The sequence below is a fragment of the Ambystoma mexicanum genome, chromosome 1p (assembly GCF_040938575.1).
Source record: "Ambystoma mexicanum isolate Mex_15411 chromosome 1p, UKY_AmexF1_1, whole genome shotgun sequence".
NCBI lineage: Eukaryota > Metazoa > Chordata > Amphibia > Caudata > Ambystomatidae > Ambystoma > Ambystoma mexicanum.
In genome coordinates this window covers 509369264-509383553 of record NC_090921.1, presented here as the reverse complement: position 1 = coordinate 509383553, position 14290 = coordinate 509369264, and the positions used below count along the sequence as shown (strand labels likewise).

General features: G+C 49.3%; 1 protein-coding gene across 2 annotated transcripts in view; it reads right to left on the bottom strand.

The window, feature by feature from the left end:
• SH3GL1 (SH3 domain containing GRB2 like 1, endophilin A2) overlaps positions 1 to 14290 on the bottom strand; it is a 362525-nt gene that overhangs the window by 18529 nt on the left and 329706 nt on the right. The gene's annotated exons all lie outside the window — the stretch shown is intronic.

Genomic DNA, 14290 nt, shown 5'->3' with positions numbered 1-14290 from the left:
GTAGAAAGGAATTACATTGGCTCAGAATAGAGGACAGAGTTAGGTCCAAGGCAATGACAATTGTTCATAGATGTCTTTATGGGGAGGCACCAGCCTACTTCAAAAAAACATTTTTCCTGGTATGCACCCGAAGATGCTTAAGATCAGCAGACATGGCTCTCCTAAATATACCAGTGGCCAAACAGTAAAGGGGAGATCTTTTCCTGTCAAGGCGGCTAAATATTGGAACGAGCTACCAGCAAACCTAAGACAACAAGAAAACTATTGCCGTTTCAGGAAGGCTCCGACAACGTTCTTATTCCAATAATGAAGAAACAATATAGCCCCCTATCCCAGTGTAGGATAGGCCACAGCCTACATATGTGAGATCTAATCTGCAAATGATACTTCTCTGTGCTTCCCGCGCCCTGATGCCCGCGGGCTTACGGCGCGTTATAAGCATAAAGTAAAGTAAGTGTAGAATGCAGTCAAGAGGTTGCCCCTGGGTAAGGCTCCCGGAAATGACTGCTATACGGCGGGCTTCTACAAGACCTTGCTGGCTCCCCTTTTTGGTAGATTTGTTCAATGATATATTAGAAACAGGTATAGCACCAGACTCCTTTTCGGAAGCTTTGATTTCCGTTATACCAAAGGAAAGGAAGGAAGGGACCCCAAATATTGTGGATCATAGCAGCCAATATCTTTGCTCAATATCGATGCAAAGATCTAAACGAGGGTCTTAACCGCTTGGATAGAGACATATATGCCTCGGCTCATACACCCGGACCAGGTGGGGTTTATTCTGGGGAGGCAGGAATCAGACAATGAGCAAAACTCTACACCTGATACACGAATCAAAGTCGACGGCACGAGAACCTGTACTTCTGTCTGTTGATGCAGAAAAGGCTTTTGGCAGGGTGGAGTGGGGATTCCTAGAGGCAGTTTTGAATAAGGTATGACTAGGTGAGAGATTTAGGAGAGGGGTGAAAGCGGTATACACTTCCCCCAAAGGCCTCGGTGTCGGTCAACTCATATTACTCGCGGTGGTTCATTCTGGCCAGAGGTACTAGACAGGGCTCTCCCCTATCAGCGGTCCTATTCGCTTTATCACTCGAGCCTCTTGCACAGGAAATCAGAGCTGATCACCTGGTCTAAGGAATTCAAGTGCAGGGGAAAGAATATAAGGTAGCATTATATGCTGATGACCTCTTGCTCGATGTCACTAACCCGTTAGCATCTATACCCAGAGCTATACAACTGATAGAGCGCTATGGTCTCCTCTCCGGTTTCAAGATTAATAAAAATAAGTCGATCCTGTTCACTATGTCTTGTTGTGTGGGTTCACTCAGGGGGAAGTATTTGGGCCTAGGCCTCACGGGAGGTACCACTCTGAGGTATCTAGGGATAAACCTCACGAGACATTTAGAAGCCCTATACAAAGTCAACTTCCACCCCCTTCTTGATAAATTTCACTCCAATTTAGCCAAGAGGCAGAAACGTACAATCTCATGGATGGGAAGACTAAATGCAATTAAGATGGTGCGTCTTCCAAGGTTCCTATACCCTTTCCAGATGCTTCCAATTAAAATGCCTAAATCACTTTTTTGGGGAGGTAAAGAAAGCTGTCCTCAAATTTCTATGGCAGGGGAAAAAAACAAGAATCGCATATGAAGTATTGACACTGCCCAGGGAAATGGGAGGCGTGAGCCTGCCGGATCTTGAGAAATATTACATAGCGACGCAGCTACGGATCCTCATTTCACACCTGAGAAACCAAACACTTACAATGGGTAAGCTTTGACAATCAAAGTTTCGCCCCTGCCACCCTATCGGAATGGCTCTGGGTTCCGAGGGACAAATTGACTCGCAGGATCTGACTTACTATACTTAGTACAAACTGGGAAATCTGGAGGTGGGGCGTAGACACGCGAGACATCACAATGTGACCATGCCCCACCCCCATAGCCCCCTCCCCAAGGGTTAAATTTGGGCACCAGGGATTCGGGAAGAGATTCCAGAACATGGCAGATTTCAACAGTGGTTCAAGGTGGGTCTCGAGAGGGTAAGACAACTCTGGAAGGGGGCAACTTCATTACAATCTCTGATCTTGAGAGCGCACAAGGCATAGGAACACTATCGGTCTTCCACCTTCTCCAACTTAAGGGCGTGCTGAGGAGGGGGCCTTCGAACGAGAAAATAAAAAGAGACCTCACCCGCTTCGAAACAAAGCTAAACACTCTTACTGAAAGTAAAGGGCTGATCTCAATCCTATACAGAACTTTGTTAGATGCCGGGAAGGGGTCCACAACCAAACTTAAGAATAGATGGTCGTTCGATGTGAATCTGGAAATTGACCCCGAATTATGGTCCAGGATGTGTAAAGGAACCTCTATGGTGTTGATTGCCTCCCAGTACAAATTGCATGCTACTAAACTCCTTAATAGGTGGCAACCTCCAAAGACTCTCCAAGATGTTTCAAACAGCGAGTCCCCTATGCTGGCGACAGTGTGGGGAGAGCGCAAATTACTGGCACATGTGGTGGGGATGCCCCCGGATAACAGTTTATTGGTACAAAGTCCTCGGTTGTTCAAGGATATAGAAGGGATCCAACGTGAGCGCACACCTCTGCTTGCGTTATTTGGACCAGAAAGAGATGAGGACGAGTATGTGAGAATATCGGGACTGGCCGCCCCCCTACTATTGGCGGCACAAGCATGTATAGTGACTAAATTGAAAGCAGTCATGGCCCCAAGAAAGAAAGAGTGGGAAAAGGTCACCACCAGCATTTGTTTGATGGAGGATAACTGCGGCCCTACATGGGAGAGCCACAGAATACGAGACTCTATGGAAAAACTATATTGACAAATCTGTTTGCTGCCCCCAAATCAGTGTGCATATCAGAACCCCAACATGAACTGTCATGGTGCACATGGTAAGGAGATTTGGGTGGGAGATATTCAGAGAGGAACAGGACACTTAGCATTCGGGAAGAAAGGCCCTGGAGAGCACCCTCATCTGTATGTTCATTACCTTACATTATAGTGAAAGACCCAAATCTGGCCTTGAGCAGTGACAGACACTGACCTATTGGTGCAATTTGACTGAGCGTAACAGTTCCTAAGAGGGAGGTGGGAGGGTGAGGGGGCAATTGTTTTCTGAAATTAGGTTCTACAGTTCCAGGAAGGAAGGGAATGAAGATTCTTCCTTATTTGTTTTGTTGTTTTGATAGCTATGTAGTGTACAGTAACTGTATGACGTTTATCTTGTTATGTTGAAAACTCAATAAAACCAAATTAAAAAAATTAAAAAAAGAAGAATGGGAGCAACCGGAAAAGAAACAGCTGACGGAATATGTGGCAGAATTAAAGGGACAGTTTAAGGGATGAAGAGAAGTGATGAACAGAAAGTGGGACATGCCCAACAGACACAGGGACCCACTGCAATAGACGGGCCAAAGCAAGATCGGTCTAACCTGGGGACACTGGAGGGGACCCTATGAGGTGATAAAATGTTTGGGACCAGTGAACTACCTAGTGTCCCAGCCAGATCGAAAATACAAGGAAAAGAACTAGCATGAAAACATACTCCAGGAATGGAAGGAACAGGAACCCACTTTGGCCCTCATCACTACTGAACAATCGGAACCTACAAAAATGTTCCCCACAATTACTTACAAGGATTATACCGGGCTACAATGGGGAACCCAAATGTCTAACAACCAAAAACAAGCATTGAAACATTGATAGTCAAAATACCAACATGTCTCTCCACGATACCCGGTATGGCGACACTCACAGAAAACAGCATCTATACTATACCCAGAAAGATTATCCAGCTATATCTATACAGGCAGCAACAAGTGAAGGAAGAAATACAGGTAATTTTAAACTTGGACATCATTGAGCCCTCCATCAGTCCCTGGTGTTTGCCCATAGTCTTAGTGCCAAAACCAGAAGGATCCACCAGGTTTTGTATGGACTTAAGGCAAATGAACCGGATTACAGTCTATGAGGCCTACCCCATACCCAGAGCAGATGAATTGATCGGAAAACTGGGTCAGCCCCACAACCTTAGCACCAGAATCGGCTTTTGCCAGCCCCCAACGGACTATTCCACTTTTACAGTGCAATATCTAAGAAGGCAATTGTGTCTCAACTACATGTGATCAGATTTGGGACTTCTTTAAGGACAGGGACGTCCGACTCAGATGTAGATTAATGTAGGTATCCTCCAAAGGCAGCAGGTGACCCATACAAAAGTGATGATGTGGAAATCCTTCAAAGATGGGGCCCAACAAACGGGGTGCAAAGATGGAAAGGTATCCATTACACAGGGGATGAGACGTGTAGCTGCTCTCTTCACTGTAGTCAGGCTTCCCGAATACAAGCAAATAGATCTGGAAATCCTCCATGGACAGTGACATCCAAAATAAAAGTGAGACGATGTGACAATCTGCAGAGGACATGGTAGTACTAACCAAAAGTGAAAATAAAAATATCTTCAGACAACAGGAGCTTAAAGTCCCATGGATCACTTGTGTTACCCTTCTGGCAGACTAAACTTCACTGGCAACAATCCTGTTACATCGAATGAGTTTGAACTTCACCGACTATACATCCAGTGAGTTTGAATGTTTCTATAGTACCATGTTCGGTAAATGTAGAGATAGAATCCTCCCAGACACAGAAGAGCTAATATCTGCTAAACCTAACGCTTGTAAAACTTAAGTAAACTGAAGACTCCTCTTGGTTAACAGATTCTGTTGATCAGCTGAATCACTGAGATATGCTCCACCTTTTCAAATGAATAACCTATAACATCTGCTTTACAATAAATTCTTATTGGCAGAGACCATTGTATGAGATCCTCTTATGCAACTAGCTCAATCAACTTTTCTTAGGCCAGCACTTACCCATTACAGTTTGAGCACCCTGCATCCTGGATATGAACAAGAAGTAGGGCCAGCCCAAGTGCCTTTGCACGTGAACGGTTTCCACCACAGACTAAAAGTTAGGAAATATTTTCTGTTTTGCCACTTTCCTCCCATAGACTGCTATGGGACCCTCTATCTTTTTGTTATGGTCTGCTTTGGACCCGACTTTTTGGGGCAAGTAAAAGGAACAAGTTACTTACCTGTAACTGTTGTTCTCCAGCATGGGTCTGGCATGGATTCACATGCTCATGAATATTCCCCGCCAGGCTGGGAATCCTCGGTAAAGAAAAAATCAGTATCAGTTTCGTTTCTGATCTGTCTTTAGTAGTAACCAATCACTGTTCTCTGGGTCATTACTGCCCCCAGCCAATGACTGCCCTCTCCCCAAGCCCCACCTCAAGTAGCCATCCTCAGATTTGGTAGCACGCAAAGTGGCAGTATGACCAAGTGAAGAGGCGCTGAGGGGTAGGTGGGAGGGTTCGCATGTGAATCCATGCCAGACCCATGCTGGAGAACAACAGTTACAGGTAAGTAACTTGTTCCTTCTCCAGCATGGGGTCTGGCATGGATTCACATGCTCATGAATATAAGAATACATAGCAGTATACACATGCACAACCACGGGAGGTGGCAAAGGCTCAACATTAAGCATTACATCCAAAACTCAACATTAAGCAATTCTTACCTCCTCACCAGGCTCACCTTAGGCGAACAGGTTGCGCAGCACTGCTTGGCCGATCCTGGACTCCTCCGTGGAGTCCCGATCGATGCAGTAGAATCTTGTGAAGGTGTGCGTCGACCTCCACGTAGCAGCCCTACAGATGTCCAGCAGGGGCACACCAGACAGGAACGCTGTGGTAGCAGCGATCGCTCTGGTGGAATGGGTTTTCGGACGGCCAGGCAGCGGGTCGGTTTGCCAACCGGTGACAGTGCAGGATACAGCCAGAGAGCCATCTGGAAATGGAAGTCTTCGAGAGAGCTTTCCCTTGATTCACAGACCCAAAGTTCGCAAACAGTTGTGACGTCTTCCGAAAACTCTTTGTGCGGTCCACGTAGAACTTCAGCGCTCTAGCTACATCCAGCGAGTGCAAAGTCCTCTTGGCCGGCGTCGAAGGCGACGGGAAGAAAACTGGTAGCACCAAGGGCTCGTTGAGGTGGAATTCCGACGGCACCTTGGGCATGAAGGAGGGGTGCGTCCTCAGCACCACCCTCGTGTCATGAAAAGTCAAGTATGGAGGCTTGCAAGATGGGGCCTGGATCTCTCCCACTCGTCGTGCGGAGGTGATGGCCATGAGGAACGCTGTCTTCCATGACAGGAACTTCAAAGGCGCCGAATGCATAGGCTCGAATGGGGCCCCCATGAGCCTGGTCAGCACCACATTTAGCTTCCACGCCGGGGCAGGAGCCTTCACCGGCGGGAACGATCGGAATAGTCCCTTCATAAATTCCTTCACCAGGCGATGAGACCACAAGGACGCCCATCCCATAGTCCTGGTATATCGGGAGATGGCAGCCAGATGTATTTTGATGGAGGCATGAGCCAGACCAGCAGTACTTGAGGGGCCGTAATCCGCAGAAAGTTAATCTTCTGTGCACGGCACCAGACAGAGAACTTCTTCCACTTATGACCGTAACACTTAAGAGTTGGGGACGCCCTGGCTTTTGCAAGAACCTCTCTGCAGTCAGCCGGGATATCGTACCCTCCAAACTCTAGTGCTGCAGGAGCCAGGCCTGCAAGTTCAGCGACTGTGGGTCGTGATGGAGAATGGCGCCTGGAGAGAAGATCTGCGTCCGCCGGCAGCTTGACTGGTGGGGACGTTGACAAGTCCAGAAGGTCCGGGAACCAGATCTGCCTCGGCCACGCCAGTGCGACGAAGATCATTCTGCACCTGGACTTCTTGAGCTGGTTGATGAGGCGGAGCAGCAACGGCAACGGAGGGAACGCGTATAGAAACAGGCCATCCCATGGCAAAGACAAAGCAACGCCCATGCTCCTCGGCTGCGGGAACCTGCTGGCGAACCTCTGGCACTTGGAGTTCATCGCCATCACGAAAAGGTCGATCTGGCGTTTGCCCCATCGTCGAAAGAGCAGATCCACCAGGTCCTGACGTAGTTCCCACTCGTGGCACGAGCGCAGCTCCCTGCTGAGTGAGTCAGCGATGGTGTTTTTTTATTCCTGCCAAGTGGAAGGGAACCAGAAACATCCCCTGGGCGACGGCCCAGTGCCACAGATCCTGGGCCTCCTTGGAGAGGGCTGTGGATCTGGTGCCCCTCTGCTTCTGTATGTAGAACATCGTGGTGGTGTGGTCGGTGAAGATCCTCACCACTTTGTCCTTGAGGGACGGAAGGAACGACTTGAGCGCCCAGAACACTGCCCAGAGCTCCAGAATGTTGATGTGGAGAGCCTCTTGCGTGGAGATCTCCCGTGTGGGCCCCCCCCAACGCTCCAGAGAGGCGTCCGTTGTCGCCGTCTCCTGAAACGCCGGGGTTTGAAAGTCCGTGCCTGTAGTGAGGTGAGCACGGGTACCCCACCATAGGATCGCCTGACGGAACTCCTCGTCGAGAGGGATCCTGTCCTCGAAGCAGCCCGTCGCCTGAAACCAGTGGGCGTCGAGGAACTGTCAGGACCTCGCATTTTGTATCTCACATTGGCAAGGTTCCTTGGAGAATAGGGTGTTTCAAATGCTATTCCAAGAAAGTTAGAAAGGGAGGTTGTTGAAGTATTTAATGAATCCTGTTTAGCTAGTAACACATTTCCTTTTTTTGTTTGTTCATATTTCCTTAACTCACTTTCATGTAGAAAGATGAAACACTCCCAAGCCAAGGTGGTGGAACACTTTCCCAGCAGTGATTGGTTTATTCTACTGCAGGCAGCATTGTGTAGTCATTTAGAATGTTCCTGACAATTCTAAACTGCCTTTCATTAAAGTTTTTCATCTGGTTAGTTCATATAATTTTTAGCTCCAGTAAATTTAAGTATTAGTTACAATTTACAAGTATAGAATCTTTTGTTGTTGTTAAATCTAATTTTTAAAGCAAAGAGGCAAGAAAGAAGTTCAAGAAATCTAACGTTGAAGATTTCCACCAGAACCTGTTTGCTGGGCAGCTGAAGCTTTTAAAGAAGAACTGAACTAAGCTAAGTGTATTTTTGTTTAAAAGGAAGAAAACTCTTAGACTTTAAATCTGAAGACAATTGTAGACTTCTTTTATGCAGTGTAAATTTATGAAAAGAAAAGACTATTCGTTAAATATAATAGAAAAATAAGTTAAGCTTCTTTTTGATGTTTAAAGGGTTTAGTGACATTAACTAGGCACGCGGATCAATTTCGCCAAGTTACTAATTCTAATTCTTGTTTTCTAACCCTCTAATTATCGTTCAATGTTTAAGTTCGTAGCGTATAGCGTCAATCGTATTTTTTGAAGCGCGGTTAGAATAAAGGACCTTACGACGTAGCGTTAGCGTCGCGGCCATCTTGGATTTATTTTTGAATGCGTCGCGTAGTGTTACGGACAGCATTTCTTCAAAGACATTCGTCGGAAGATGTCAGTTGCGATTTTAGAGTGAGCGTGATCAAATGTAAATTATTTTTCAAGAGAAATAGAGCGTTGAGGAAGTTCTCAAGTAAGAATTCCTGCAGTGTATGAAATTCCAGTGAACATAAAAGACATCAGATGTAGAAGGTATTTGACATATATTAATATCTATTTACTGTAATAAAATAAACAGAAGCAAGATACGCATTAGCTTTAGGAATAACTACATTGTTTGATATTTTTTTGTTAAAATCACAGTTTAGAAAAGAAAGAAGATATACACAGAAGAGAAGTTCGTACAGAGCATTTCAAGTAGCAACAGCATTCTCTTTGAAGCAGCCTAAGAGCAAATCTAGCTTAGGCAACGGGTAATTAGAAAAATATTAAATTGAGAGAGAGAGATAGTCAGAAAGAAAGTTTATATTATTTATTTAAGGTTGTATTTTCCTGTTAGGAACTCAACTGATTTAAAAGCCATCCAGAGAAGACGGTCTGAAGTACCTGCAGTGGGAGTTCTTGTCTTTTGTTATTTTCTCCATTCCCCCTTGGGTTTGCCTGGCCAATAGTTAAATAGAATAAGGATTGTTGAGCAGGCAGGCTTAGGGGGTTTGGTGGGCCAGCTTCACTCCTGCAGGATCCAACTGCTTCAGTAACCTTTGACAGACCTTTGACAGGAACTCCTGTAGCGGACGCATCCGAAGTCTGCAAAGGGGTACCAGATAGATGCATGAGGACATCATCCCGAGGAGGGACTTGATGGGCCTCAACCTGGCCACGTCCGTGGCTAACAGGCGCCGCACCTTGCCCAGGATGGTCTTCATCCTCTCCTCTGATGGGGAGGCCAATTGCCCCACTGTATCGAGCTTCGCTCCCAGAAACAGTGCTACTTGCGACGGAACCAGGTGGGATTTGGGGTAGTTGATGGCGAACCCCAGTTCCGTGAGCAGCCGGACGGTCCTCGCTTTGTGTTCGATGGAGAGTTCTCTTGTCCTTGCCCGGATTAGCCAGTCGTCCAGGTAGGGGTAGACGTGGATCCCCTGCAGGCGCAGCCGCGCCGCCACTGATGCCAGGCACTTGGTGAATACCCTGGGTGCCGACTTTAATCCGAAGGGTAGGGCTCTGAATTGGTAGTGGCCGCACGAACCCGAGAAACTTCCTGTGCCCTTTTAGAATGGGGATGTGGAAGTAAGCATCCTCCAGGTCCAACGACGATAGGAAGTCGCCCTCCTCCAGCTGTCCCAGCACATGCTGAAGGGTGACCATCCTGAATTTCTGCGCCTTGATGTATTTGTTTAACCAACGCAGGTCCAGGATGGGGCGCCAACCGCCTGTTTTCTTTCTGACGAGGAAGTACCTTTAGTACACTTGTAGCTCCGGAGCCTCCTGGGGACGAGCTCGATGGCACCTTTCTTGAGCATCGGCCTTACCTCCAACAACAGTTGAAGGACGTGATTCTCCTTCCTGGCCACGGGAGGAATGCGAGGGCACTTCTTTCGGAATTCCAGCGAGTGCCCGTTGGCCAGGGTGTCCAGCACCCAACGGTCGGTGGAGATGGACTCCCACACACTGACGAACTTCGTCAGCCGGCCTCCCACTGGGGTGCGTCGGTGGGGGCACGACGACACGGCCGGGTCTGTCTTGCTTGGAGGCGGCCTTGCCGCCTTAGCCTCCTTGGCGACGACGGTGGGATCCCCCTTGCTTGCCGCGACCTCTGTAGGCCTCCTGGGAAGAGGAGCAGGCCGCCTGGCGGTAAGTGGAAGAGTCACCGCTGGATCCTTTGGAGGCACCCTGTCTGCCTCCGGAGTTCCGAAAGGGCCGTCGTTGTTGAAGTACCCCTAGGTCCCGGGCCGTGTCCGAGTCGGTCTTGATGGCCTGGAGAGACTCGTCCACAGCCTTACCAAAAAGGTTGTTGCCGTCGAACGGCATATCCAACACTCTGGTCTGGACGTCCTGGCGAAAGTGTGTCGCCTTGAGCCATCCTCGTCGTCGGAGGCAAACTCTGTTGCCCAATTGGCGAAATCCGGTATCGGCAATGTCCGTTGCCACCGTTATGGCGTGATCCAACGCCACCTCGCCTTCCTGCAGAATTTGTAGGGCCTCCGCCCTCTTGTCGTCAGGTAGAAAGTCTAGCAGGGGAGCTATCTTGAACCAGAGCTCCCTGTCGTAGTGGGCCACGAACGCTAAGGCATTGGCCGCCTCAATCGTCGTCGTCGCCGCCGACGAGATGACTCGTCGTCCAATGGAGTCCAACTTCTTGCCCTCGCTGTCCGGCGGGGAAGTGGAAGTTGGAGCCGCGGCACCCGCTGCTTTCTTCTTAGCCACTGCCGAGACAACAGAGTCCGGCGTGGGCTGGGCCCTGAGGCACAAGGAGGCGGCATCGGGGACTCAGTACTTCTTCTCGTACCTGTCCCTCTTGGCGGGTGTCGTGGAAGGGTTCTCGAGGACAGCAAGCCCCTCGTCCCAGATGTCGTCGAGCAAAGGCCTCTCGTCGTTCCCTTTTTTTGTACTTCAGGGCAGAGCTGGAAGAGCTTGGATGCCCTGGTTATGGCGGGAAAGGAGCCAATTTCGTCGGCTGGAGAAGCCCGAGGGGGGGGCGATGACGGGATGTCCGCTGTGTCATCGCCGCCGTCGGGCCCCGTCGCTGTATCCTCTCTAGGGTCCGGCGAGGGGGATGAGGGGTCCACAGTCCTCACGGGCACGAAGGGTGGAGAGGGGTGGACTCTCCTCCACTTGTTCAGAGGGTTTCCCGACAGGCCCGGTTCAGGATCCTCCGTCGGGGTCTGTGGTAATCTCGTCCTCATCTCGGTACATAAGGATTGGATCACCCACAAAATGGCCGCCAAGCTATCCTGGGGCTCGGGTAATGGCTGCGACGGACGGGATGGCCGTTCCACTGGGCCCTCTTCGTCGCTATCTTCGATCACGTCAGCAGGGACCGCCCCCTGGGATCGAACCTTCTCGAACCTCTCGTTGAGGCCTATGAACCTCTCGTTGAGGCCCTTCTCGGTTTCTACCAGCTCCTCCTCAGAGGCTGATTCCGAGTCTAATGGCCACCGCCTCCTCCCCCCCTCTTTTTCCGCCGGGGACTTCACGGGGGTCATAACGACGGGCTGGAAAGAGGCTTCCCTCTGCGGTGGCAGGGATACTCTGGGCCCAGAGGCTGATTCCACTGGCTTAGTCTCAGCCGGCTTCGCCAGGGTCGCAGCGACCACTTCCATAGAGGCTTTTGTCGGCTGGATCAAAGCCCTAACCACCTTGGGTGCATACTGGGCCTTTGCCTTGGGGGGAGGGTCAGCGCCTCTCCTCCGAGATCAACAGGGTCCGCTCCAGTAGCTTACCCGGGTTCTCGGACTTCCTCTTCCTCGAACCAGAGCGCTGGCTCGTGGTTGAACGTGCCGGGGAAGTCACGCCCTGCCTGGAAGCCGAAGAGCCCGACCTTTCGGTGCTCCCGGTGCCGGTGGACTCGCGGTGCTTGGCCTTCCGTTGGGCCCCCATCACCGGGGCGCCCTCACAGGACTTAGAAGCCCGCTCAGACTTTTTCTTCGCCTTCTCACCTGCTGTGCCCTTCTCCAGCCAGGCGGCGAGGCGGGAACGACTATCTTGTTTGGTCCGTTCCGAAAGGTTCTTGCAGAACGCACAGTCCTTCTCCACGTGCGTCTTGTCCTCATGAAGGCAGTAGAGACATCGCGAATGCTCGTCCTCCTTGAAAACGTTTTGTAATCCGCATCCAGGGCAGCACCTGAACAGCTTGGATCCGGGCATCGAGCTCCCCTTGTCCTGGGCCATGTCCGTCGAGGTAGGCCGCAGATCTTCCGGAATCCTCCAAGAAGCGTAAACTCAACGAAAACTTCACCCTTGAGGGGCGTAGAAGAATTCCGAAATGGGTCCCCGTTATCGGAAGTAGAAACGGTGGAGCTTGAGGGTCGATTAAACCGAAAAAATGAGAAAATCTCCTGAAAAAGCACGAAAGTGCAGCAAAAACTCGAGAGCTAAAGCACGAGGACTCCCAACACTTGAGCGTGCAGTAAAAATCTGAGGATGGCTGCCAGAGGCGGGGCTTAGGGAGAGGGCAGTCATTGGCTGGGGGCAGTACGACCCAGAGATCAGTGATTGGTTACTACTAAGAAAGAGATCAGAAACAAAACTGATATTTTCTTTACCGAGGATTCCCAGCCTGACAGGGAAAATTCATGAGCATGTGAATCCATGCCAGACCCCATGCTGGAGAACCCTAGCTTTTTTCTGACTCGTAAGGGAAACTGATCAGCCAATAAGACTATCAGCATTGGAGACTGCCTCCCTTGGTGATTTGTATGCATTGTTAAAGACACACATCACATCAACTTAACGTAAAGAGTGGTTAAAATACTTTGTACGCTTTAACTTTCTTTTGTAACTTTGTGGTTACAATTATACTGTGTCCAGGGTATTTCTACTGTGTTTTTAACTTTACTCATGCACTTTTGCATTTTACTCCAAAATGCCATCATGAGTACAGTATACTCTAAAATAGCCGTGCAACAAGATTTTCACCTGTTTGGTCATGGCCGCCTTCCTGCCCTCTCGGGTCTGTAATTAGCATATGGGGGAAAGGCCCTTTCCCAGGAAAAGTAGCAGTCTTTTTATGTGGCCAGAAGTGGGAGCTGGGTCTGTCTGGACTCATCCACTCACATCCAAGCCACAGTATGCCTGTTAATCAGCAGTATGAATGGCTAGTGGCAGTTCATGATTTGACAGCCAGTGCTCGTTTGAATGGTGCAGATCCTTACCATTGGTCAAATCCTAATAAAAATAAGGATTCCTGCAACCATTCAACAGATCATATTTGGAGCCAAGTTCCCTACAAAGATTTGCAGCCCACAAAGGACGCTGTTGCAGGCGATCAGAATTTGTTCCAGCAAATTTCAGGTGAAGCCCTGTTCCTCTGTCATGATCAAGAAGGCCCTTGTTAGTGCTTCGACACCTGTGCTGGTGAGAACAACCTGTCCCAACCCCTGCTCGAGGTTCTGTGCCTGCCAAGCCTTCACAAACGTCACTAGACCAACCGGTGGAATGGCCAGCTCTCTACACGGCTACCACACTGTCATTGTTCCAAGTGCATCCATGGAACTTCATGGATCTAAAGCTTGTGTAACAAGATACCTGCAGTTTCAGCCTTCCTGACAAAAGAGAAACTGTGCAGGGCTGGTCTGTTTGCACCACAAACCTGGCCTGTTGCCCCTGGCCGTTGTGAATACTACAAGCTTCAGTGTTCTTGGTGACTAGAAGGGTGCGTGAGCTTGCCTGTCCCATAGGCTTCTGCATCCTATTGTACCAATGGTGTCCAGTCGTTAGAACCTTATCACCGGAATCTGGCACCATGTACTCCCCTGACCCAATTCAGTTGCCAAAAATGTCCTCTGTAGCCACAGCCTCCCTTGACCAGACAGCACAGAGGTGGGCACAGCAGAGTCAGGAACCAGTGATGTGGTCCCTGGAGATATCAGAGTAAGGGGGGGAAAGGGGTTAGTCTACCTATTCTTGTCCCCACTCACTCCCTCGCCACATCTTTACCCTATCTGTCACTTACCGAAGATTAGTGACGGTCCGGTCAAGGATTCCTCCCTGGGCCTTCCCCAGAGGGGTAGGACTAGGAAAGTAACCTTTCTGAACTTTACTTACCGTTTGGAACACTTAACTGCAAAATGTGGTTTTTGGGTAGCTATGGACGCAATCCAACAGTAAACACACCTGAACAATTTGACTTAAGGAAGTGGTGACCTTTGGACACTAGGCCTCATTTTCCCATCAGGGCCAGACTTATTAAGTAATAGAGACCTTGTTCTAGATTGATCTGCAAGGGGT